Raw genomic sequence first — 26,878 nt, 5'->3', positions numbered from 1 at the left:
GGAAGCAGAGAAGGCAGTAGGGTGTGTGTGTGAGTGTGTGTGTGCGTGTGTAGGACATAGCCAGAGGGTCAGAGGAGAAACAAGACAATGAGGCTTCATGGAAGCCAAGGCAGGAGTTTCAAGAAGGAGCTTGCTGTGTCCACTGGAGCCAGAGGTCCCAGAAGATGTGGATGGAAAAGTCGCCAGTGGCCTGGATGAGTCCAGCCTCATGGTAGGGGATGATCCCTTTCCATTTCCTTAGCCCTCTTAAAAACAGCAGTCCTCCCTGGGTTGGGGAGAAGGGTCAGACCTTCCGGGGGATGTGCTCTGAAGGCTTGGATGGCAGAAGGCTGCTGCATCGAGGGTCACATAGCTTTGGCCCCCAAAGGGCAACTGGTCATGCCCGGATTCAGGGCCCTCTCTCAAAGCAGGTAAAAGGGAGAGCTAATGGGTGCTGGGAACTGCCTCTACTGGCCAAAGCCTGCTGCTTCTCTGGCGTGGCTACGCAAGAGAGGCACCTGGGGAGCTTTTCCGAAATAGGAGTGTCCAGGCCTCACCCCAGACCAATTAAGTCAGAATCCCTGGGGATGGGGCCTGAACATTCTTGTTTTGGAAAACTCTCCAGTTGATTCTAACATGCAGCCAGAGTTGAGAACGAGAGATCTAGGCAGCCACTGGGATAACGTCCGGCCCAGTGTTTCAACCATTGGCAGTGGAGCAGGCAGAGGGGAGGCAGCCTCCTTTCTGCCACACCCTCTCCTTACAACAGGCCTGGGGGGTCCAGCCCCAGCCCCAGTCAGTGAGGCTGCCATTGTAATTTATTCCTCAGTTACACATGCCTATTTGAAGTCATACATCACAGAAGGAATATGTGAATTTGGGGAATGTTTTTTGCTACCCAACCTAGAATGCATGAATTCACATACACCTCTGACCTTAGGGTCGCCGTCAACATTGTGGTTTAGAGCTCTCTCACGTGGTTTCCCAGAGCACATCAGTTCTACTCCTCAGGAGGTGCCTGAGGTTCAACAGATTTCGAATCCTGTGTATAATGCTGTCACTGGGCATTGGTTTTATTATGAAATATTTCAGACATGCAGACAAGACACAAGAAAAAAATAGGTAAGAAACACCTGTGTACCCATCACCCAGCTTAGTCCAATCCTAACGTTGTTCCGCACTTGCTTCACATCTTGTTTTAGGGGTAAGACAGCCCAGGTCAAGATAAGGGCCCTTATGTATTCCTTGCCTGCCGCATGCTCCTTCTTCTCCCCCTTCACAGAGGTGACCACCCTCCTGAATCTGGCGTGCCTCATTCCCACACATTCTTTTACTCTATATTTGTTATCAGCCCCATTTTAGAGAGGAGAAAACTGAGGCTCAGGGAAGTGAAGGAACTTGCCCCAAGTCACACAAAGCAAAAGTAGGTAGTACAGACCAGAAGCCCCGGGACAAAGTACCAGGCAGTCACCTCCCAGCATGCTGGCCCTGCAGTGCCCCCATCTGGGGACCTCCCACCCCATCATTCTGTCAACACCTCCTTTACAGGCAGGGCCAGGCCAGACCAGGACCAGCCCAGCCCAGGACCAAGCAGAAATTGTGGTCTTCGCCTCACATCTCTTGGTTCCTGCCCTGCTAACAGGCCAGGCTCCCCTAGACCCCTGCCGACCCCTCCTCTGTTTCCTTTCTGGGCCACTGCTGAGGCCAGTTCTACCCCACCCCCAAGCCCCAAGCAAAGGGCCTGTCTGTGCAGCTGATTTCCACACTGGGCCACTGGGGGCTGGACCGAGGCAGGGGGCCTGCAATTCTGTTCTGTGGGTCCTCCTGGTTTAATTAGCATGCTGCCTGGAGCAGTAGGCCAGAAGTGGTGGGCAGGCGCCGAGACACTCCCCCTGGGCCCCAAACCACCGCCTGCCTCCCCCTCCTCCTCCCCTCTCCTTGCCAGCAACAGAGAAGGCCTGTGTGCGGTGGGAAGGAAGGCAGTGGCCCGACACCTCCACCTCCACGCTGAGGAATTGGGTGGGGAGAGGCATGCAGCACATGCATAAACACAGGGAGATAATTGCTCCCCTTACATGTGAAGGAAGGGGAGGGGGCAGGGGAGGAAATGGCTATTCACTAAGCACCTACCTGTATGCCGCCACGTGTTATTCTAGCTAATCCTCACGGCCACCCTATGTGGGAGATGGAATGGCCTCTTGGTGCAGAGGAGCAAACTGAGGCTGGACGAGGTGGAGCCAAGGGCCCCAGGCACACAGCTAAGAAGTAGAAAAAGGAATTTGAATCCAGGTCCACCTGTCTCCAAGTGCCCTTCCAAGGACCCAATCTGACTCCACAAACCTCCCTCTTCCCTGTAGGCCTCTTCCTCCAAGAAGTCCTCCTCTTTAGTGGAGGAGTGGCCAGTTCAGATGGGTAGGCAGAGGTAGGGGAGAGTGAATGGGCAGCAGATGTGATCTAGTCTCGACTCCAGAGCCCCCAGTCTCGTAAGGAGCCGCTCCCACTCAGCAGCCTTCAGGCCTGCTCCATCAGGGACTCTCACCTAAGGGTACTTCCTCCCACTTGATTCTACCTTGGCCCCCAGGGACCCTATGGCCTTAGAATGCAGGTGTCAGGGACAGCGAAGAGTATCTGAAAGCGTGGATAATACTGAAAGTCAGAATACAGCTATCATTAGCTCTCATTTATACAGAACTTAATATGTGCCAGGCACTGGGTGAAGCACTCGGCACACATGAACTGTTCAGCCCTCATGACAACACTACGTAGATACTAGCATTTCCCCACCTTATGAGGAAGGAACAGAAACACAAGAAGTGAAGGAACTCACTCTACGTCCACTAGGCAGCTGGGCTCCAAAAGCCATGCTCTGAGGGTCCATGGAGGACAGGGCTGGCTGATAAGGAGGAGGAGGAGATGGTGGCAGCTCCAGGAACGGGTTTGAGGGGTGCGGATGGTCATGGGACAGAAGTGTAGCAGCCTCTCGGCTCCAGCAGGAAGCCTGGCCGGGAAGCCCTCCAGGCTTTGCCATGGGCTCCTGCTCTGACCCTGGGGAGTCTGCCAGCTAACCCCTTCCAGAAGGGCTGCCAAAGCACTCCCTGGGGACTAATGGTGTTTGGAGCCATCTGTGGAGTGTCCTTCTGAGGAGCTGAGGCTGTGAGAGTGAGATGTAGCTCAGTCCCCGTCCCTGCTGTCCCCTACCCAGCAGGGAACGGAGCCTAGGAGAGACCCGGCAGGCGGTAAGTTCCACAGTGGGACTCCAGCTCGCAGGCTCCACTCCTGCACCCTCTCTCCATATCTGGGCCCAAGGCCTCCAGGCTCTTAGAGAAAAATTGCTAAAATCAAATTGCAATTAACAGAGGCAATTATCCGCCTATTAGAAAACGTCCCCTGAGCCAGGCCTATGCTGTGAGCTGCCTGGGCCTGACTGAGCAGCTGAGCCCCAAGGGAGGCCCCAGAGTGGGGCAGCAGTCAGGGGTTAGGGGGAGGCAGGCATCAGCCCGGGCCTGGGTGCTCCTCTAAAGGGCCCCAAAAGCATGTCAATGGAAGCTTGGGTCTGCAGGGCTCCCTAGGGAGGCAGTTCCGAGCCTCAGCCCAAGCTGTACAATGCAGGCCCTCCTCTTCCCAGCCCCCTCTGGCCCCTCCTCTCCATTAGGCCTTCCTAGAGGGCAGACCTGGGGCAGTCTGTGTGTACAGAAGAACAAAGGAAAGAAAAATCACGCAATGACCCTCCAGGGAGCGATGATAACATTTTCACTTGAAAATTACCAGAGAACAGATTGTCTTATGCAAATTATATGCAAATCGCTCTCCGGTTGGTCCTGTCTGAGCACTAGAGAGTTCTTCCAGCTCTTCCCCTGACTATGATGGGGGAGGGGGAGGGCCCTCGTGGAAATGTGGGTTTAGTGGGAATCCTGCCTGGAACTTGGCTGGGTAAAGTGACCTCTTAGCTTTCTGTCTAGTCCCCTGTCTGCCCACTCCGAGTCTTGCTGCGTTTGTATGAACCCTACAGACACCTCACTGCCTCCTGGCTGGACTGCACTGAGACCCCAGATCCAATGGGGGCTTATCTGCATCACTGGAACCTTCCATTTGCAGATCTTTGAGGTAGGCTGGGTGGAATAGAAAGAGGAGCACTAGACCCAGAATCAAGAAACTAGCTGAGGGCTCTCAAAGCTCCCTCTCCAGCTCAGACCTCACTGCTGGGCTCCAAATGCAGCCATTCTGGAGCTTGATGACCTGCAACTCAATCTGCCCCACGTTTGCTCCTAGGCTGTCTTCCTGCCTCAGGGCCTGGCAGCCTCCTCCACCCAGCTGCCCAAACTAGAACCTGGGGATCATCCTCGAACTCCCCTGTCCTCTGCATTGAATCCTTCCTGTCCAATCTACCACCTACAAGTTTGGGGAGATTTGTGCCCTTTTCTCTATCCCCAGGGCCACAGCTGTAGTTTATCTGTCACCTCTTCCCTGACCTATTCCAGAGGTCTTCTGTCTGGATTCCTGTCTCCAGGTCAGCCTCTCAGATCTGCCTTCCACTCTGCTGACATAGTGGTCTTTCTACAAAACCAAGCTGACTGTGATGAAAACCCTCAGTGGCTCCCCAGGCGCAGCAAATCCAGTCCAGACCCCTTGGGCTGGCACACAAGACCTTTAAGGCACAGGCTGCAGGTTCGCCTCTCACACTCACCCCACGTCCTCCCTGCTCCCCACCACGTGCCATCTCTCACCACCCACCAAACACCCACATTCTGCCAGGCCTTCCCAAGCTTCACAAGCCATTTCCCCCCGAAACCGTTTTCCCCTTTTCCCTCCCCCACTACAGTGAAATTGCATTTATTCTTCACTAAACGCTTTGTCTGGGAGACATTCACTGCCTGCCAGCGTCCCCCCACCACACACTTCACACATACACACACACCCCTCCCAGCTGTCGTTGCATTTCTCCCTCCTCGGTTCGCCTTCAGCATTTTCCCCGTAACAGAAATTAATTCACATTTGTATCCCCAGCACTTAATAGGTGATGGATGAATGAAGAAAGAAATATGAATGAATGAGTTGGTAAGTGAATGGGGCCTGGGTTTGATCCATGGCTCTGTCACGAGTGAGTCTCCTTTCTGAGCCACAGGCTCCTTATCTGTCGATTAGGGTAGTGATGCCACCCCGTTGTGAGGACTCACTGAGGCAAGGTGTGCAAAGTGCCCGAGAGCAGCTCCTGAGATCCTGTAGATGCTCAAGAGACCCCAGGTGCATTCTCACCTGTCCGAAGTGAAAGTCCGTTTCAAGGACATGGCCTGATGGCCATGGCCTCTATGGCCCTTGCCCTGGGGTTGCCTCAGCCCTGGATCCAGCCTCCTTTCCTAAGGACTGTCTGGAGGCCCCCTGCCAGGCTAGTCGCAGGTGCAAAGACATGTCTTCTAGAGGAAGGCCTGTCACACCTCGTCAGGCCTCACTGGCACTCAGGGGAAGCCTGTTTAAGACTTCTGCTCCACAGGTGCCCCAAAGTCCTGTGAATGGAGAGGCATGTCAAAGGTGGAAGGGGTAGGAACTCAAAGATCCCATCGTAGCTCTGCCAATAGATACCTACATAATGTGGGGCCTCTCTGGACTACATTTCTGCATCCTCCTATGGGCGTGGTAATACATGCCTGCTACTGTGAGGTCATTGTGAGAAGTGAACGAAGTACCATAAGTGACATGACCAGCACAGTGCTTGGCACGCAGGAATAAGGGCAGCTAGCATTTAATGAACACCTACTACGGGCAAAACCTGAACTGCTGCACACGCATTTGCTCATTTAGTTCTTACAGCCACTCTGGGAGATAGGTAGGATTATTATCACCTCCCTTTGATAGACGTGTAAATTAAAGCACAGAGAGGTAAAGCTGTTTGCTCCTGGCTACACAGCTTAAAAGTGGATATAACAGCTTTATTGAGATATAGTTCACATACTGCACAATTTGCCCATTTAAAGTATACAAGTAAATGGTTTGTGATGCTTTCTCAGGGCAGAGGTAGGTTTTCAACTCAGCTTTCTGATTCCAGATCCTGTTTGTATAACCTCTCCACTATACAGGCTAATGCTCACAGTCTATGCAAATAAGCGACTGCAGGCCTTTATTCACCTCTGCAAACCCACCTGAAGCCTCAGCCTTCCTCTGTCATAGTCCTTGCTCTTCCTGCCTTTCCAGGACAGGGCGGGGTGGGGGGGGGGGTGGTGTGGGCTGAGCAGTTGGGCCCTGAAGCAGAGGGGTGGAGGCGATGACCTTAGGAAGTAGCCTCTGCTGCTTGCTGGGCCTTTGGTCCTGGGTGGGCCTCTGGAGCTATCTTGCAAGCTCCCCAGTGCCCATTCTAGTAGTTGCTTCAGTTATTCTAAGTTGAACCAGCTGAGCTCTTTCCTGTGCCTGGCTCGGGGCTCGGCTGGCAAAGACTCCGAGGGGTGCAGAGAGGAAGACAACTGGGCCTTTCCCCACAGGGGCTTACACACAGCTGAACGGGCGAGGCTAACACAGTTGCCAAGCTTGTCCCTGCTCCGTGCCGTGAGGCAGGTGGCAGCAAAGGGGGTTCCAAGAAGGGACTCAAGGAGAGCTTCACAGAGGAGGTGGCCTTTAAAGTACACTGGAAGGGCCAGCAGAACTTAGACCAGTGCTGTCCAAGAAACATACCATGAAAGCCACAAATGGGAGCCACATATGTGACTGTGAATTTGCTAGTACATTAAAAAGGTAAACAGAAACTAGTGAAGTAAATTTTAATAATATCTTTTCTTTAACCCAATATATCTAAAATATTATCATGTCAACATGTAATCAATAGAGAAAAATTAGGAAGATATTTTACATTCTTTTTTCACATTGAATCTTCCAATTCTGGTGTGTATTTTATACTTACAGCACATCTCAATTTGGACTAGTCATATTTCAAGTGCTCAGTACCCAGACGCAGCCTGTGAGCCCCACAACAGACAGCACAGATGTGGCCATTCAGAGAGGCTGGAAGGCAGAGCAAGTGCAGTGTAGGTGGAGGAGACAGCAGGGGCAAATTCGGGTGCGTAACTGACAGGCAACCCGGTTTTGTTTGTTTGCTCTCGTAAACAGCGTGGTTTATACTTTTACATTCTAAATATGAAAGTTTACATTTTTTTAATAGGTAATATATTCAAACAGTCCAAAAATTTAAAGGTAGAGGAGGCAAATAGGTTAACATATACAGCAAATACATTTATCTATTCTTTCCCTCTTTTATTTTATGTAGATGGTGTCATACTATTGCCACCATTCTGCACTTTGCTTTTTCACCAAATATTGCATCTTGGAGACTGTTCCACATCAGCACTTAAAGTGCTTCCTCGTTCTTTTTGAAGGCAGACAGTATTTTGTTATCCAAGAGTTAACATGGACATGTAGGTTATTTCCAATCATTTGCAATTACAAACAAGGCTGCGAGAAATGATCGGCGCATACGTCATTTCCCGTGAGCGCATGTATAGCGGGAGGATAAATTCCTAGAAGTAGAGTCTGTCAGTGGTGGTTTTGGAGCAGAGGTGCGACCTGCTCAAGGCTGTGATTGGAAAGATCCCTCTGGCAGTAGCGAGGAGAAGGCCTTGGCAGGAGTAACACAGAAGACGGGGTGGGGGTGGGGAGTGTCTGTTCTTCCCTCCGTTGACTCGGTGAATAGTAACCTGGTTCATCTGTGTACTGGGCACCTTGCTGGTAAGGAAGATAGACTGGCCCCTGCTCTCAAGCAGCTGATAGTTGAATGGAGAAGCTGGGAGGTGAGAGATGCCAGCAGCCTGGATTAGGGCAATGGCAGTGAGGAGGGACGGGTGGATGCTTTAAAGAAAGCCAGACGAGGGCACTGGACCAGGAGGCAAACAGACATAGTCAGCTCTGGGTCTTGGAGAGACCACTCTGGCAGCTGGTGAGAGACAGAGGTGGAGCTGCCAGGAGGGAAGGCCAGGGAGGGGCAGCAGAGCACCGTGAGCCCGTATGTTGCCGTGGGGGGCGGGGGGGCGGGTGTCGGGGCAGTTCTCAAAATACACTGCCTGAGTTGGAATCCCAGCTCCGCCCTTGGCTAGGTGTATGCTCTTGGGAAAGGGACTTCACTGCTTTGGGCTTCAGTTTCTCCTATCTGTAAAATGGAGCCAATAATAGTACAGCTCTCAGAGGGTTGTTGGTGGGAGGATTAAGTGAGGCAAATGCATGTAAATGTTTAGCACAGAACCTGGCGTATTTAAAGCTGTTAGTAAAGGACAGGGAGTCTTGTTGGCCTTTTGGTGATTTGGGCAGTGGTAGTGAAAGGCACAAAACAGGACAGACAGAGGAGAGGTTTAGGAGTGGAAATGGGCAGGGCTTGGCAATTTAGTGGTTGATTGGATGTGGGGAGAAGGAAGGGAGAGTGAGCAGCTCATCATGACTCCCAGGTGGGCAGCTGGTGGGGATTCTGAGTGACAGACCCAGAGACGGGGAAAACCAGAGGGTTGTGGAAATTACCCCCAATGCCCGGCGCTCACCTGCAACTTGGGACCGGGGTCAGTGAGAGTTCTCCCACAGGGAGCTGAGGGAGGAGAGTCGACAGGAGGAGAACCCCAGCCCGTCTGCCTGCTGCCTGCCAGACTCTGCTGGGCAGTGCCCTGCTCTGTGCTCACGTGTTTTTCAGCACGTGCCTCAGTAGGCCTGAGAGCCCTTGTTGCTAAGGCTGCTGGGAGTTGGGGTACAATTAAGCAGCTCCATCCTGTCCTCCTGGTCCCCCTCCTTCCCTGCACTTTGTCTCCCCTCCAGCAGCCTAAGCTGGCATACCTTTGCTAATGCAGAGAAGCTCTGCTGGGACATATCTGCCCCTCCCACACAGGACTCCCAGGGACCCTGTGGGCTCCTGGCTGCCTACTCTGGGGATGACAGGGCAAGGGATGGGGACACACATTGCAATGTAGCTAGTCTGAACACTGGGCTGGAAGACAGTGTGCAAGGAGTTAGCAGGAGAGAATGGCAGGTGGGGAGCCTTGGGGACAATGGAGAGTCACTGAAGGACTATAAGGAGAGAGGTGGGATAGGGGAATGGAGTCAGATGAGACAGGGACCTGGACAATTCATCCCACGGGCTTGGAGGCAACTAGATGACATTTCTGAGAACCTTGAAGGTCACTCCAGCCATGTTCTCCCAGCTCACTTTTGGCTCGTTAGGGCTCTGGATCTCCAAGGCATCTTACTCCTTCTGCTGGCCGCCTGTTTGTTCAAGGCCAGCTGAGGTGCTGTCAGGTCTGCAGCATGGACTGAAGGGTGCTCGTCCCATGGGTGCTCACAGGTCCTTGGGATCCTGAGCTAGCCAAGCATGTTAGAGGAGCCCCAGGATCAGGCCCAATCTTCCGCGGAGCCTTTCCTAGTTTTCAGTGGTCTCTGATGACACGTCCCACAGTCCCCTGCTCTGTGGAATTCACCACAGCTCTGGTTGGGCTCAGGCAGGAACTGGGCTCCCCCCCCTCCCCAAATTGGGCCTCGAAGTCAGCAGCTTTGCCACCAACATGCCATGTAGTGCTGCCCCCTTTCCTTAAGCAGCCTCGGTGCCAGTTCTGAGCCACTGCCTGAGGAGCTTGGCTGGGCCTCCTACCCACACAGCAGCCGCTCCCCTGCTTACTCCTCCTTGGGTTTCTAGGTCAAGAAGCACTTACTGGATAAAACTCTCCAGAGCTCGTGGCACTTGCAAAGGCAGGTCCTGTGTGCTCCTTTCTGCTGAGGGAATGCATGGCAGCTGGGCGCTGGGGGAGGCCCGGGGACAGGGGGAGAGGATATCTTAGCCCTTAGCGCCACTGAGGTCTCCCGTCCTCTCTGGGCTGCTTTGGAAAATCCCAGAAGGGCACATAGCAAAGTGGACTGTGGATGAGGGTCTGCCAACCTTCCAAGAGGCCTGGGTCCTAGAAGATCTCCAGCCCCCTCCTCTACTCACCAGCGCACGTCTCCATTTCCACTCTGAGCCTTCTCTCCAGATGTTTGCTCCCTTCTTCTGGAGCCTCAGGGAGGACCACTTAGGGAGCAAGGTCTCCACTTTGGGGCAAGCAGCTCTCACTCCCCGCCTGACCCTGTATCTGCCCCCTCGGCCCAGAGCCTGCTGGCTGGCTGCCCACCACGCCCCGGCCTTGGGTTCTGGGCCTTCTCCACACCCCTCCCCACCTCAGTCTGCCCCGCCAGCATCCCTAATGATTCCCAGCTGATCCCAGCCACATCCTCTCCCCGGGGCCCTGGCACAGAGAGCAGGCCCTTCTCCAGCAGGCCCCTCTGAGCATTAACCCCTGGCTAGCTGAGCCTCTGGGCTCCAATAAATAGCCAAAACAAGAGACCTAAGAAAAACAGAGACAAAATCTAATAGAGTGGTCAGACTTCTCTGAGGGTAGCTTGGGCTGCCCCAACCTCCTCCCCTGGGGCCAACCCTCTGGAGAAGTGCCCTAGGAAGGGTCTCCAGCTGGCCAAACCCTCCCGATCTTGCCCACCGAAGTGCCCTTGGCAAGCCTGCTCTGTATTTCTCCCGACTCTTCTTGCTGCCGTGTTCAGCCCTCTCCCTTCTATTCTAGATCATGCTGGATTGGAAGCATCATTTCTGAAGGCAGTCTGCCTGGGTTCAAGCTCCGCCTTTGTCACTTGCTAACTGTGTGACCCTGGACAAGATGCTTTATCTCTCAATAGCTCTGTTTCCTCATCTGTGAAATGGGGATAATGATAGTACCTGTCTCATAGCTTTGCTAAAGGGATTATATAAATTAATCCACACGAGCTGCTTAAAACAGGGCCTGGCCTAGAGCACTCAATATTAGCCCTTGGTGAGTTATTATTGTGGACAGTGACTGGCAGCTCCGTGAGGACAGGGGTGATGTCTTTCTCACCCTTGTACTCCCAACACCCAGCACAGTTCCAAGCACCATAGCAGATGCTCAGTATATGTTTGGCACATAATGGAGTAAATACACATAGACAGGCAAGACCACCCGGTCCACGTGCCCCCTCTCATCTGGGGCCCTGGGTGTTCTCCCGACTGCAGCACACAGGTGTGTGCCAGGAAGAGCCTCCATTCTCTTCCTGGGGGCCTGAGCCCACCCTGACCTACCAGCCCCCAAGACCGGTGGCTCACTGGGCAACCCAGTAGGGCCCAGAGGGACTCTACTTAAAAAGGTCATCAGCAATCAACTGACAGGCCCAGTGGCACAGACAGGCCACATCCTGGTCGTGGCTGGGTTGGCGGAAGCCAAGGACTCAAGATACAGAATATGGATAAAGGAGGGGAAGCACGGGCTTAGAAGTCAGATTGACCTGGATTTGAACCCCAACTGCCACTTACTGCCTGTCTAACCCCCAGAAAATCATACATCCTTCCCAGCCTCAGTTTCCTCACTTACAACACGGGGATAATCACCCCTCCTCTCAGAGCATGGCAAGGGTTCAATGAGAAAACCGTGTCAAGAATGCAGCAGAGTACCAGGCACAGAACTGGTGCCGAGGCAGACACTAAAAGTTCCTGCCCTGCCCTGCCCTGGGGCCTGGAGATGGGGGAGCACTGGCTGGAGTAGGGGAGGCATGCGTGAGGTCTACTGGATCTAGCCCTTCTGCCCACAGGGGTCTCCAGATGGTGGTTCTGAGCAAGGTTCAGACCAAGGGGCCACAGCCAGGGCCCCCAGCGGCCCATCCCCTACACCCTGGCATGGCCGGGTTCTTGGCCTCCCGCCACAGCTGACTATGTAAATAAACCAGCTTTTTGCTGGCTGGGAGCGAGACTGCCCTAAGTGACATTTCGAATTAGTTCTGCTATATTGGGCTTGAGCTCTGAAGGGCCTGGGCATTTTTCCTCCCTAGCTCATCCCTTTCTCTGTGTGGTGAGAGCTCTTAAAGCACACCCGGTGTGGGCAGAGGGCCAGGGCGGGGTAGGGGGAGGACTTCTGAGATGACCTGCTGAAGCACTTACCAGGCCCCGGGGCCACAGCCTCCCTTCCTTGGGAGGTCAGGAGCCCTGCACCAGGGTGGCCCCCCCTCCACGCCAGCCCTCCACGGCTGCCATGGCAACCCAGCCTCCTTGCACAGGGCTCACACACCAGCTGGCAGGAATGCTGAACGGAAGGAGGGCTCCGTTGTTGGCCGAGGAGAGGGGGCTGGGCGGCGCGGGGGGGGGGGAGGGGCGGGCAGGGCACACGAGGGGTGGGCCAGCTGCAGGCCTGGCAGATCTGAAAGGGAGATGTGCTAGCCACATGGCCTACCCGGCCCAGGCTGGGGCTGGGGCCGTGCCAGGAGATGAGACCATGGTAGGAGAAGAGAGCCAGGATCATGGACATATGACACTGTCTTTCTGGCAAAGCACTATGGCTTCCCTGCAGGGCTGAGGGCAGAGGGCACTGGATTCAAGTTCTTTCTTTCTGGGCAAGTTGCCTTACCCCACTTGGCCTCCATTTCTTCAGGCTTGAGGCCTGAGAGTGTGAAAGAACTCAGGCTGTGGAGCTGGACAGAGCTGAGGGACACTCTTGGCTCTCACGCGTATGCCGTTTTACATCTCTGAGCCTCAGTTGCCTCCTCTATAAAAGGAATACTAGTAGCAGCCACTTTTTGAGCTTGTTGAGAGCAAGTAATAAGATGATACAGGCAAAGCATGTAGCACAGTGCCTGGCACAGAGTAAGACTCCAGTAAGTGGCAGCTATTATTATTATTACTGCTCTCCTATTTTATTGAAAGAGACAGTTTCTGTGCTTGTGTCCCTCATTAGACTGGGACATCCTGGAGGGCAGTGACAGGGACTTATTCCTCTCTCTATCCCCAGAAGCTTCAGGCACTGAGGGGCCCAGAGTAGATTCTGGGGCAGGTGGAGGGATGACGCATATACACCAGGAATGCCTTGGGCTAAATGGCTTCAAAACTCCCTTGAGGCTTGGAAGTTCTGTGCTTTTAACTCCATAAGCTCTAAGGAAAGGCTATCCCTAGAGCGTGTAGTCTATAGCTTATATATATATAGAGAGAGAGAGAGAGAGATTTATTTGTGTGTGTGAGGCTCCTGTCTATATAAACAATTTGAGTTACCCCAAATCACTGTGTTAGCATCATTCTGGCAACCTAATCTCTCCTATGATCCTGCGAAAAAAGTACTGTGCCAGCTAGCAGGAGCGATCTTCCTGCCAGATTGTCCTCCTGGAACTGGGCTCAGCCCCAGGGCCCCAGAATATGCCCTAGATGAGAGTCCAGGAGCTCCTCAGGGCATCTGGTTGACCCCATGAGTGGAGTAGCCAATCAGAGAGTATCCCAAAGAGGAAAAACAGGGACCAGGACCCACATGGGTCTAAGTTTGGGCTCAGAGCACTCCCCTCGGGAGGCAGTGCTGGCTCTGGCCGGTAGTTGGCAACAAGAGGGGACATTAGCACATTTGGAGGAAGGCCCTCCAGAGCACAGGGCCCCCTGAGGCGTGGGGCTGGGGCAGGAGCCCTGCTTGAGTGGGGTCATAGAGCATACTGTTCCAAGGTGACAGCCACTGAGCTGAACTAATCTGAACTCTGGCCAAAGGAGCCTTAGCCCCTCCATGCTGTGTATTGCCCATGCCTGGAATTCCAATTTTCTCTGCATCTTCCGCCACATCTCAGCCCATCCCAATGGCCGGGAGCTGCTGATCTGAGCAGGCGTGAGCAAGAGATTCCAAGGCTGGCTCACAGGAAGGATGGTGGAGGAGGTGGCAGTGAGACTGGCACACCAGGCAGTGGAAGAGCGGCTGCTGCCACACCAGCAATGACTTCCTGCAGGTCTAAAGGCTCAGTTGCCCACAGATAGGTGCTGGGGCAAACTCTCCTGGGCCCTCTGAAGGACTGGAGGAGGCTACCCTGAGGGCTGCCTGTGGAACCAAACCAGAGAGGGCCTGATGGTGAGAGTTTCCCAGGCTATCAAGTCACTGCCACCACCTAGGCCACCCAGAGACCAGGAAAGATGAACACAGCTACTCCCCATGGCAGCTGCCAGATAGGCCTTGGGAACCTGGCAAGAGTGAGGGAGGAGGGCTATGAAAAGAGCATGAAGTCGGATGGTGGATAGCGGGAGCCAGGTTGCTCACTGTTGGAGTGGAAGTGTACAGATAAGCAAGGAGGAGGGCTGGAGGATCCATGTGGCAATGGATCAAAACGGGAAACATCAGTGTGAACTCATGTTTAGCTTAATGTAGATACAAATAGTTACACAGAGAAGCACTTACAGATATGTGTATATACACTAGTTAGTATACATACTCCTTACTCTGTTGAGGGGACCCGGTAGCAATTTGCCCAGATATTGGTTTCTAATGCTGTTCTCTAATAAAAGGAACCAGAGTTCCTCCCAGAAGCAGTTGATTCCAGGGCTGGAGCGGGAAATGTACAAGATGAGCCTGGAGCGCCTTGTGCCAGAAAAGAAGGAAGTGCTAAAGAAATAAAACCCACAATGATGGGGGTATGTCAAAGGGACATAGGAGCCAACTGAAAGAGCTCCCAAAGGCCAAAGCTGGAACAATTTGAGCGACAGAATAAATCACATAGTACTGGATTATAACCTAAAGTATAAAACAAATATCCATGAGTCTATAGTGATATAAATGACTGAATAAATAAATAAATAGGGGAGAAGAAGCAAATCTCCTGCCTAGAAAAATTGCAAATAATTTACGTTGATCATCCTCGCACAAGGAGGTGGTGCAGATCTCTCCATTCTCCACTCCCTAAATGTGGGTCGTGCATAGTGACTTCCTTCCCAAGAGTCCAGTACGAAAAGGGGCAAAAACAAAGAGTAACTTTCCAGTGGAGACAGCCGACAAACACACCTCAGCCAGGTGATCATGGTCAACATCCACAGTGGTGAGTCATGTTGAGAGCACGTGCCCTGGATATGATGTGATGAGAAGGGCACTTTACCTCTGTGGTCTTCCTCCCCTAAACCCCTAACCCCAGTCTAACCATGAGAAAAACATCAGGCAAATCCCACTTGGGGGACATTCTACAAAATACGTGACCAGCACTCCTCAAAACTGTGGCGGTCATCAAAAACAAGGAAAGTCCGCGATAACTGCTAGATGTAATGTGTCCTGGATGGGATCCTGGAACAGATAAAGGACATTAGCTTCAAACTAAGGAAATCTGACTTTAATACTGATGTGTCAGTATCAGTTCATTAATTGTGACAAGTGTGCTGTACTAATGTAAGACGTTAAGAATGGAGAAATTGGGCGTGGGGTATATGGGAACTCTCCACACTACTCAATTTTGCTGTAAATATTAAATTGTTCTAAAATAAAAAGTTTAGGTAAACAAAAAGAACTTGAAGTCTTGGGTTTGAATTCCACTTCTGCCCCACCTGACTGCGTGGCTTTAATGAAGTTATCATCGTTTCTGAGTCTGGTTCCACTTCCCTAAAATGGGAGAGAGAAATTCTCTCTCTAGGCTTCCGGAAGGGCCAGGGGAGGTAATTAAATGCAATTTATAGACATACACACAGAGATGGTTAATCCATGCTAATTTCCTGTCTCTCATATTTCTCAGAAAAGCCCTGTGCAAAATAGATGGGACAACTGAGGCTCAGAGAGGCAGAGGGACTTGCCCAAGGTCACATGGCCAGGAAGTGGAGGAAGCAAGATGTGGCATTTCCTTTAAGGCATTCTGCCTATTGGAAAAGCTTCGGTTACAGCGGGGTCTGTTGGGGTGTGGGTGGGAAAGCTAGCTGTCATGTAGTGGCCCAAGGGCCTCTGAGAGGCAGCCCCTTCCTCTGAGAAACTGTAAAGGTAGTACGGTACAGTGGTTAGGCGTACGGGATTTAGAATCTGGCTGTCTAGTTCAAGCCTCAATTCTACTATTTCCCAGCTGCGTGGCTTGGACGAGTTGTTTCACTTCTCTGAACCTTAGTTTCCGCATCTGGAACATGGACCTTGGTAACAGTATCTACTTTTTAACGTTGTTGTTGGGAAGGTTAAATTAGTTAATCAATGTCAAGTGTTCAGCCTAGTACCTGGCACATAAGGAGTGCTCGGTAAATCCTCGCTATCATTATCTGCAGAATGGAGGCCTGGGGTTCAATCTTCTCTAAAGGCCCTTCCAGGTCTTCCGTTGTGGCGGGTGGGGTGGAAGGGGTGCCAGGGAGTGTTTCTCTGAAAGCACCTAAGAGTTTTCACATAAAATAATAAACATTTGTGTTCCTATCAGTCAATGAAGAAGCCCTTTGAATCCTGACGTTTGAAGGAAGCTTCAAAATCATCAACATCATTTTAGATGGGTAAACTGAGGCCTGGAAAGGCAAAGGGACTGGCCCGAGGTCACACTGCAAGTCAGTGGCTAGCTGAGCCAAAACGCAGGGCTCCTGTTTCCCTGTCCCAGGCTCCTGGCCCTCTACCAGCACGCGGCTGCGTGTCTTTCCTGAACACCCCTACAGGCCCAGTCCTGTGCTAGGCACCATCGGGGTGGGAGAGGAAACGATATATCAACCATGTCCCTGCCTTCATGGTTTTAAAAGTAACCTTCAGGAGTAAGATTCTCGTGTTCACTTGGAGAAAAAGAAGACAAAAATCAGCATATAGATATGCCCGCTTAGGTACCGTAGCCTGCGGCACCAAGGCTGTCAGCTGGAGTGAGGTCGGGGAGGCTGCATGGCTTTCTGGGGGAGTCAGCGCTTGACCTGCACCTTGAAGGCTGGCAGACTTGATTCAGGCAGAGAACGTGGGGCAGGGCACTTTGATAGGGTGGGGGCACGGTAGGGGTGAAGCCTAGTGGTGCTGTAGACTGGCTCTTTGCAGGGGGTTGGTGCCCCAATTTGTACCACTTGCCAATTTCTGTGGTGTAAATACTCTTGCCACACCACTCTTAAGCTACCAATAGTTTAACAGCCTGCCTGTAAAATTCCTGAATATTTAACAATTGGCTCAACACCACTGCCTATGGGCAAGAATGTGTTTGTTTCCAGGGCAGCAGGAGCTGGGCCTTGTGGGGAGCAGGGTGGCGGGATGGAGGACTAGCTGGCCAGGGTGGGGCTGGCTCAGGGAACAGCTGGGTGCCAGCCAGTGGGTCACATGCAGATTCAACGATTAGCTGTTGAGCTGTGGACTCTGCTGAACTCTGTGCCAGACATTTAACATTCACTAGCTTGTGTAATCCTCACAACAGCTTTAAGAAGTGTTCTTTCATTCATTGCTCCAGCCATCCACCCATCCATCTGTCTATCTAACAAGTCTGTAGGGAGCACCTACTATGTGCCAAGCACTATCCGAGGCACAGTGGTGATGAAAACAAAGCCGTCGCCCTCATGGTGCTTACATTTGAGTGGGAGGAAACAGACGATAAATACATTTTTTAAAGGAATAAGAAATAGTTACCAATTGTGGTGTTTGGAAGGAAACAAAAAGAATGCTGAAACTGAGAACAAAGGGGATACTGCTGTTTAAGATAGGGTAGCCAGGAAATATGTCTCTGAGGAGGTGACATTTAAGAATGAGAAGGAACCAGAAATGCAAATGGCTGGGGTCAGAGCACTGAGGTGGTAGGAACAGCAGGTACTAAGGCCCTGAGGCAGAAATGAGAAATGAGCCTTTTTTTTTTTTTTAAGGAAGATTAGCCCTGAGAAATGAGACTTTTTCAAGCACCATTAAGGAGGCCAGCATGGTGGAGCTTGTGAGTGAGATAGTGTGGCCTGAAATAAGGCCAGAGAGGTGGACAGAGGTCTGATCATACAAGCCTCGCAGGCCATGGTGAGGACTTTGAAGGCCTTTGGTGTGTGTGTGGGGCAGTTATCACATGAGCTGTCTCATGTTCAACCAGCTCATTCTGGCTACGGTGTGAAGAATGGATTCCAGAGAAGCAGGGAAGCAGACAGAGAAGCCACTTAGGAGATGCTGTGTTCAGGTAAGAGTTGCGATGCTAGGTCCAGAACGGTGGCAGTACAGAGAGAGGCAGAGGGACATGCCCAAGATCATACAACTAATATGTAGCAGAACCCGGATTCAAATCCCAGCTCCCTAGTTCACGCTCCTTCCCATGCCTCAAGCAGTCTCATGGAAAGAAACCCAAATTTGCTGACTTAAGGCCTCAAAAGCTAGCGAAAATTTCTAAGCAGACGAATGATGATGGAAGAGAGATATATCTCTTTACAGACACTTTTACACTTAAGTGATTTGCTATTCAAATGTTCATAGACTTCCACTGAAATGTGAGCTCCTTAAGGGCGGGTGTCTGAGTCATCCAGGATTTCCAGCCCAGAGCCTTGATCTAAATCCAAGGAGGAAGGGTCCTTGAATGGAAAGAAGACCAACTCTCTCAGGGACCATGCCAGCTCTGGCTGTGCCCAGTTTGGCCCACCCTGGAGAACCTCTTGACTGAGTGCCCCCAAGCTGCACCACGGCAAAGGGAAGACACTGCCTATATAAATCCCCTCTGAGTAGCATGAACCCCAGAGCCTGTCACCTGGAGGGGTAGCAGAGGCCGAAGACAGCAGCCCTGGCCTTGGAATCAGATCCAGGCCCAGCTCCTCACCTCCCTGCGGTGTGAGCTCAGACAGGGGCTTAACTTCTGTGCATCTCAGTTTCCCCACCTATGAAATGGGGCAACGAATCGTTCCTGCCTCTCACAGTCATTGTGAGGAGTGAATCAGATCAAGCAGAGAGCAGGCTTGGTACAGTGCCTGGCAAACAGTAGGCTCTCCAGAAGCTTCCTTCCTTCATCCCAGATGAGTGAGGTGCCTGAGGTGTCACTGAGCTTGGGGTTCCTGGGGAGTCCCAAGCCCAGCCATAGCAGGTAAGCAGTTGAGAGAGGGGAGTATGGAGTACCTCCCCCTCCCCTTCCCCATCTATCTTCCACTCCGCATACCCTGCTCTCCCCTCCATCGGCCTTTGCCTTAAGCACCTGGGAGTTGCCTAATTAGAGCTAATTAGCTTCTCCTGCAATAAAACCCCAATGATGGAAAGGTTCTGTAGCTCAAGCCTCTGACAGTAATCATGTTAAGTAGATATTTATTTATCCCTTTATTAAGCAAGTCAATTAGCTCATAATATCTGAGAAGCTGATTTTCAGGCCTGGGAACTGGGCATGTGCTGCCAAGAGTTGAAGGCCCCATTTGGGGCTCTTTGGTGCCTTGTCCTCCCTGAGCCCCAAAGAAGCTAGATCATAGGATGGCAGGGTTCAAGAGCCATTGGACGCATCTGTACAGATTGAAGACTGAGGCCCAGAGCAGGGGTAGGGGCTTGCCCAAGGTCACACAATGGGATGCAACTGACTGCCTGAGAAGGTAGGGGATATTAAGGGCATCCTCTAAAGGGCACCCACTCTATGCAATGGGGGTTTATGGGAAAATGAGATCACTAGTTTTGGACAGGGTGGGTGGCCAGGGAAAGCTTCATGAAGGAGGCAGAATGTGCCCTTTGACAAGAGGACATCAGGTGGGGAAGGGCATTCCTGGTAGAAGGAATGGTATTAGCAGAGGCACAGAAGTAGGGAAGTATACAGCATGTTTGAGAAACCATGATATGTGGTTTGGTCAGTACCCTGGCAGTGTGAGGACAGTAGGGTGGGAAAGAGGGTCTCAAGGAGAGTGGGGTTAGGGCCAGACGTTGAGGACTCTGAATGCCAGCTGGCCAAGGTCAACGCGTGACCACGGAATTGGAAGGCTAGTAGTGGGTGGTCCAGTTAGGAAGCTGGGCTCTACGGAGGGAGGATAGAGGCTGAACTACTGACAGAGAAGGAGTAGGTCTGTCAACGAAAGTCACTGCATTATTCATTCATCCATGCAAGCCACACTTGTTGAGGGCTACCATGTATCAAACACTGTGCCTTGGAGATACTTACAACTGAATTAGGGAGGCAAACGTGCTGAAGAAAGAGTTGCAACCTAGTCAATAAGAGCTATAATGGAAGAGAGGTCCATCGATGACGGAGGCAGGGAGAGGTCAACTCTGCCTGCTGCCTTCAGAAATAGCTTCTCAAAGATGTTGGCAGAAGCCCAGAGAATTGACCAGGGCTTCAAAGTTATAATTATCTAGTGTCTTCCCAGCACTTGTTGACTTACACATCACTTTCACATAGAGTATGTATGTTTCTAATCCTCCCAATAAATCTGTGGGGCAGAGAGTATTAGCTCCATTTTACAGATGACAGAAACTGAGGTTGAGCAGTGAAGCAAGAAGTAACACTGTAAGGTGGAAAAGGCACAGCCTTTGGAATCTTTGAGATCTGAGTTCCAGTTCCATCTCTTACTTCTTACTAGTTTGGTGACAGTGTGCAAGAAACTTAACCTCTTGTAGCCTCCCTACCCATAAAGTGAGGATAATACCTACACCTGATTCATTCAACAAGTAGTACTTGAGCATACAGTCAATGCTCCGCAAATGCTTACTTAATCCCTGCTCTTAAATGCCATGCCCAAGGTCATACAACTAGTGAAAATTCAAACTCAGCTCCTTCAACTCTAAAACCTATTCTATCTGTGAGATCCTCACTGTCTCTTGAGAGGTGAGAGGAAGGCTGGCAATAAGACTGAACAGAAAAGGTCTTGGTTATATAAGGATAATAACCTATGTTTTCTCACCTTCAAGGGAAGCTAGAAAGAGGAAGACTGAGCTTACTCAGCCTTACAACAAGGAGGATGGAGGCTAGACATTGGGATGATCTTGCTGACAAGACTATGAGTCACCAACCGGAAGAGCTGTGGCTTTGGGGGCCTGGGAGAACTCTAACAACAGAAATGATCCCAATGAATCCGAGCTGGGCGAGGCAGCCCAGTCCAGAGGAAGAGGGAACAATGAGATCATCAAGGCTGCAGACTGGAAAGAGCCCAAATGGGTCATCTAGTCCAGCCCCCTGCCTCTGGGCAGAATTCTTCCAGAACCAGACAGATGAGAATCTCTCCTGCTTTTCAAGGTCTCCAGGGGAAGAGATTCCTCAGCCTTCCTTGGCCATTCTAGAACAGGTTCTCACAGCTCACACCTAGAAATTTCTTTCTTTTGCCTGATTACAATTTTTCCTGCTGCCATTTCAGCATTTAGTAGCGAAGTAGGAAGGCTGCGGCCCCACTTTGGGTCACCTGCCCCACTAAGCAGAGAGGAACAATCACGCCCCCTCTTTGCTGATGGGCAGCCTCCAACTCCCCAGGGAAGGCAAAGCCGGCATCTGAGACCGTCCGTACCAGTCCCACCAAGTTCTCCATGCCCCTCCGCAGCGCATTTGCCCAGGCATGCAGGCCATCCTTATGCCCCCAAACAGGCTCCACCTAACCCCACCCCCATGCCTTTGTGGATGCTCTTCCCACTCCCAGCCTGCAAGGCCAGTTGCAGTCCAACCATCCTTCAAGACTCAGTCAAAGGTCACTTCCCCTGTGAAACCTTCCTTAATTTTTCTAGTGAGAGAAAATTCCCTTCTCTGTTTCCATTTTGTATTTATTTCACTTTGCCTGATGTCAGAAGTAGTATTGGGTTGTGGGCCAAAAATGATTGAATGTTGGCAGTTTCATATGGTTCAGCCCAAATTGTTTGTCTGTCTGCTTCCTCTCCTAGACTGTAGGGACTGTACTTATCTCCGCACACCCCTCCATGCCTGTCGCTTCCCCTCCCCCACACCTAAATGCCTGGAATGATGCCTCGTGCACCAAAGTGGCCAAAGCATGTTTATTGAATTTGTTGAATAGTCATGGTAATAAAACAACAATATTTGGATGGGCCTTTACCAAGGTCCATTCATACATTTTGTCTCATTTATTCCTTACAACCACCCAGTGAAGAAGGCCTTCTTGTTTCCGCATTTGTAAAATGGGAAAACTGAGGCACAATGAAGTTACTTGCCTAGGATTATGCAGCCATTGTGACCCAGTATTCCTCCTCTTGCCAGCTATGGTTAAACTTGGCCTGAACCTTGAGAGAATCCAAAAGCTTCCCTAGGATTTCAGTAACGTCCAGACAGCTTGCTGCCTGGATTCTGCCTTCGTCAGTCAGCCCTGAGACCCAGTCTCCTCACTCTTTGCCTCAAGCCTTCTGCGAGGGGAACGACTTGGCTGCAGATTGGAGGGAGTGGGGGTCATGAGAAGGGGTCCCCCAGCAGTATGCGGGATCATCCACTATTCGCCCACTGCACTTCCTCCTTTCTTCCTCCTGGTTCCTCTGGAATAGCACAAGCCTTCAGCTGGGCCCACTTCTGGGCCCTGGAGACTCAAGCTCTAGCCCAAAGCAAGATTACCAAGAAGACTTCTCAACAAAGGTGGTCTCCATGCAAGTTCGCCTCCAAGCAGCTAAGGGAGTCATGTTTTCTTTCTCTTCCTGTGTTTCCCCAAATTATGGTGCTCGTGTTGCTGGTGTTGAAAGGATTTTAAGTGGCACCTAAATGAAGATTTATATGTCAATAGTGATATATTCATTTTAAGGTTTATTAGCAAAAAAAAAAAACGCAACCAGCACACCACAAATGATTTCATGGATATCATTGCTTAGCATGACTCTGAGGTAAGTATTAAACTTTATTTTTCAGAAGTGAGTCCATTTAAAGAGAAACAGCTATGAAATAATTAAATATGTGGGATGAGACTATGGCAAAAGTCATGATGGTGGCATGTGAGCCACTGACATCTGGGACGCATGTTCTCTTCCTTCTCACATTCCTAGAAAGACCTAGTCACAGGGCAGCCCTGGAAGTCTTGCTGGGAGCTCTGCATGGAGGGGCTCTGCTTGTGTGGCTGAAGTTGGGCAGCCTGAGGGAGGAGGACTTGTGGACTCAAGCGGACCTGGCTTGCTATCCCAGCTTGACCTCATTCTAGAAAGCTCCTTCTCAGCTTGGAGACAGAGTGCAATCTCTAAGAGGGGCTGGACTCATTCAGTTCTGTAGACCCAGCACCTAGCACGGTATCTCGCATATAATGAGTGCTTAAAAAATATTAGTTAAGTAATAACTGAGCTTTGAATTCCTCATTCCTCATGTAAAGTGAGAAGAGTGCTTCCTACTGTAAAGGGTTCTTGTGAGGATGAAATGGAGTAAAGTATCTCAAAGCATTTTGCATTGGGCCTAGCATGTGGTTAGTCGTCAGTCAGTGGGGTGAGGAAGGACATTATTACTATTGTAGCTACTGTGAAGGGAGAGTATGATCTGGGCCTTGGAAGAGGTAGGATAGGCAAGAAGAAACTGCGGGCAAGGCCCTAGAATCTCGGCTAACAGCTGAGCCTGGGGCCCCACTAGGCCTGTGCACACACTCATGTCCTCACTTACACTGAAGGGGACCAGGACCACTCATCTGCTCATAGCTTTTGCTGAAGGCCGGGCCTGGATTGCCTCTCTAAGAGTTCCCTCCTCCGAGTCTGGTGCATGCACCACAGCCAAGCTGCCTCAGGCATGTGGTTTCCCAGGCACCTGAGGGTCATCCCTGTGGCCCCCTCCCCTGCAAGATCCCCCAGTGGGGTTTGAGTTCTTCCACCACATGGCCTGCCAAGCAGGCCTGGCTTTGGCACCCCCAGAGCAAAGAGCAATGGATCTTGGGCTCTGCTGAGGGAGGCCCTAGAGGAAAGAGGCAGGGGAGGGGCAAAGAGGCCACCCAACACACACTTGGGAAGGCCAGCACCAGCAGACCCACCTCAGAGGTCGGAAAACCCCCTGTGGCCCTAGGAGCACAAGAAGGGTCTGTTTCTGTGGCTAATGTAACAGGTCCTTCTTGGAGTGTGAGGTCTGGCTGTTTCAGGGTGTACAGAACCCGAGAGGGGCAAGCTCCCACAGAGAAACAGGCTGTGTGCAACTGTTTACAGGTCCTTCTCATTATAGACACAAGCAGGGTCCTCGAATGTTAGAGCTGGCCCAGGGGTTCCCAAACCTGGCTGCATCTGAACTACCCCAGGGGCATGTTAAAAAATACAGACTTTCAAGCCCAGAGTCACCAGGAGGTGGGGTAGTTCTGGAGAGGTTGTGATCCGGCCAAATTTGTAAACTACTGCTATAATTCACTCTTTTCAAAAGAGTTGAGATATAATTCACAAGTGTACAATTCCCTGTTTTTTAGTATGTGCAGCCATCACCACCATCTAATTCCAGAGCATTTTCACCACCCCAAAAAGAAACCCTGTACCCATTAGCAGTCACTCCCCATTCCCTCCTTACCCCCAGCCCCTGTCAACCACTAATCCTCTTCTGTTTCCATGGATTTGCCTATTTTGGACACTTCGAATAAATGGGATCATATAATATGTGCCCTTTTGTGTCTGGCTTCTTTCACTTAGCACGTCTTCGAGGTCCATCTATGTTGTAGCACGTCTCAGGGCTTCACTCCTTTTCATTACCAAATGGTATTCCATTGTCTGGATATACAGCATTTCGTCTATCTATTGACCAGGTGATGGACTTTTGGGTTGTTTCCACCTTGTTGGCTGCTGTGAATACTACTGCTCTGAATCTTCCTGTACAAGTTTCTGTGTGGAGATGTGCTTTCACTTCTCTTGGCTACAATGTAAGAGCGGAATTACTGGGTCAAATGATAACTCTATGTTGAACTTTTTGAGGAACTACCAGGCTGTTTTCTAGAGTGGCTGCTCCATTTTACACTCCTATCAGCAATGAACAAGTGTTCCAATTTCTCTACATCCCCACCAACATCTGTTATTTTCCAATTTTTTTTATTCTAGCCATGCTAGTGGGTATGAAGTGATAGCTCATTGTGGTTTTGATTCATATTTCCTTAAAGACTACGATGTTGAGCATCTCTTTGTGTGCTAATGGTGATTTGTATATCTTCTTTGAAGAAATGTCTATTTCTCTTGCCCATTTTTTAATTGGGTTGCCTTGATTTGTAAGAATTCTTTATACATTCTGGATATTAGGCTTTTATCAGATATAAGATAAGCAAATATTTTCTTCCACTCTGTGGATAGTCTTTTAACTTTCTTGATATATAGTTCGCTCTAGACCCCCCTTCTACAGATGAAGAGACTGGGGTTCAGAGAGGAAACGGGCTTGCCCGAAGTCACATTCAGGGAGAGTCAGTAGCAGAAAACTCTTTCTCCTTATCCATTCCAGGGGCATAGGAAGGTGGGCTGGGAGGGTGGGCAAAGCAGTGGCATGGATAATTCAAACCAGGGCCTAGCCCACCAATTACTTCTATTTGCCTTTGGAAAACACAACCCCATTTTTGATAGATGGCTTCTCTTGATCAAGCAGCTCCTAACATTAGATTACTTTCCTGATAGCCCATCAATGCCTGGAGAGAGAAAATGGCCCAGGATTAAACCTTGTCTGAGGGTAATCTACAGAAGACGATCAAGAATCCACGCCATTGTGCAATCACAGGCTTTGCTCTGTGGTGCATAATGGTCCACAGAGGGCAGAGAGAGGGCCTAGAGGACCCAAGTGCTGGCTCGGAGACAATGAGGAGCCCAGCAGGACCAAACCACTCTCTTGAGGTGTGAACGTACCCGTGTGTTCGTGACTGCACTGTTCACATTCCAACCTTGAAGCAAGAGGATGCTCTTCCTTTTTAACTTCTTTTTCATGTCAAACATTAGCAAGCTAATGTTAAACTCATGATGGAAAGTAACCAAAATTTACCCAAGAATATACACACATCCTGGCTTGGACAGCAGGCAAGGACAATTAGCCAATTTTATGAATTATACTTTTGCTTACACTTCAAACATGAGAGTTTACTATGATTTTAGGTAATTCCCAACATCTGAGCAAATTCTCAGCTTTCTTTGTTGTTGATCCTGTGACAACTTAGATAGTTTTAAAAGGCAGCAGGTCTTGTATCATGGTCATATATAAAATGAAAGTGAATTCATTATGCTTTAAAATTATTTGAGTATTCCATGGCGTTCAATTGCTCTTTCTACAGACGTTTTCAGAGGACTTCATGGGTGCTCAGCCCTATGCTAGATGCTGGAACCACTTGAATTTACCTTTCTGGGCCTCAGTTTTCCCTTTGTAAATTGTAGGGATGGGTTAAATCAGGGCTTTTTAAACATTCTGCTGGTGGCAAAATACTTTTTCTGGACAAAAATCTCATCTAGAACTCTAATAAAAATAACATAGCAAGTAGATGGGGCCGGCCTGGTGGCATAGTGGTTAAGTTCACAAGCTCTGCTTCCGTGGCCCGGGGTTTGCAGGTTCAGATCCCAGGCATGGACTTAGCACTGCTTGTCAAGCCATGCTGTGGTGGTGTCCCACATAAAGTAGAGGAAGATTGCCACAGATGTTAGCTCAGCGACAATCTTCCTCAGGCAAAACAAAAAAAGAGGAAGACTGGGAACAGATGTTAGCTCAGGGCCAATCTTCTTCACCAAAAAAAGAGGAAAAAACCTGAGCGAGTGGAGCTCTGCTGGGATTGGGGAGCGCCCCTTGAACACACTGCCCCACACTCACACCCAGTGGTCCCAGAACTCCCCGGTAATTCCTCAAAGCAGAGCTAGAGAGGCCGAGATGAGCAGGGCCCTGCTCTCAGTGTGGATCCAGGTTGCTGGGACCGCTCTCAGCTCCTTCTGTCTACCTCCTCCCGACTGGGAAAAAGTCCAGGTTGGACCCTACTTAGAGGCCACGCTATATACTGGAGCTGAGCACCCTCCGTTCCTTCCTCCCCCACCAAGACTCCTCCTGTCCCCTGCTCTCTCCATCAGTCCAGTTTTTCTGGAGGTCTAAGCAGACATAAGATGCTCTGGGCCCAATCCACCTCCCCTCTCTCCCCAAGCCAGAGTGACCTTGGAGCCCATTGCCTCTCCTAGGCAGAGGGAGGAACCACAGGAGGAAGCCAGAAGGGAGGATGGAGACTAAGCAGCCCAGCTTTCTGAGGCTGATTGTTGGTTCCCTCTCCCCTCATTGCCTGCTTCAGCCAGAGCAGGTTCAGAAGGGGCCTCAGAGGAGAATGGGGTAGGGGGACCTTGAATTGGAGATGGGGGTTACTCTTGCCTCACTTTTCTCCCTGCCAGGCTTGAAGAGAAATGCA

At 50.8% G+C, this 26,878-nt stretch overlaps 1 long non-coding RNA gene across 1 annotated transcript; it reads left to right on the top strand.

Annotated features, from left to right (window-relative positions):
- Positions 1-24,099, top strand: LOC123282616 (uncharacterized). The gene is made up of 3 exons (XR_006522784.2): positions 1-211; positions 17,752-17,835; positions 20,517-24,099. It is a non-coding gene; the product is annotated as an uncharacterized lncRNA (long non-coding RNA).
- Positions 24,100-26,878: the final 2,779 nt, after the last annotated feature.

This window comes from Equus asinus, chromosome X (assembly GCF_041296235.1).
Source record: "Equus asinus isolate D_3611 breed Donkey chromosome X, EquAss-T2T_v2, whole genome shotgun sequence".
Lineage (NCBI taxonomy): Eukaryota > Metazoa > Chordata > Mammalia > Perissodactyla > Equidae > Equus > Equus asinus.
This window is presented reverse-complemented; position numbering and strand designations above follow the sequence as displayed.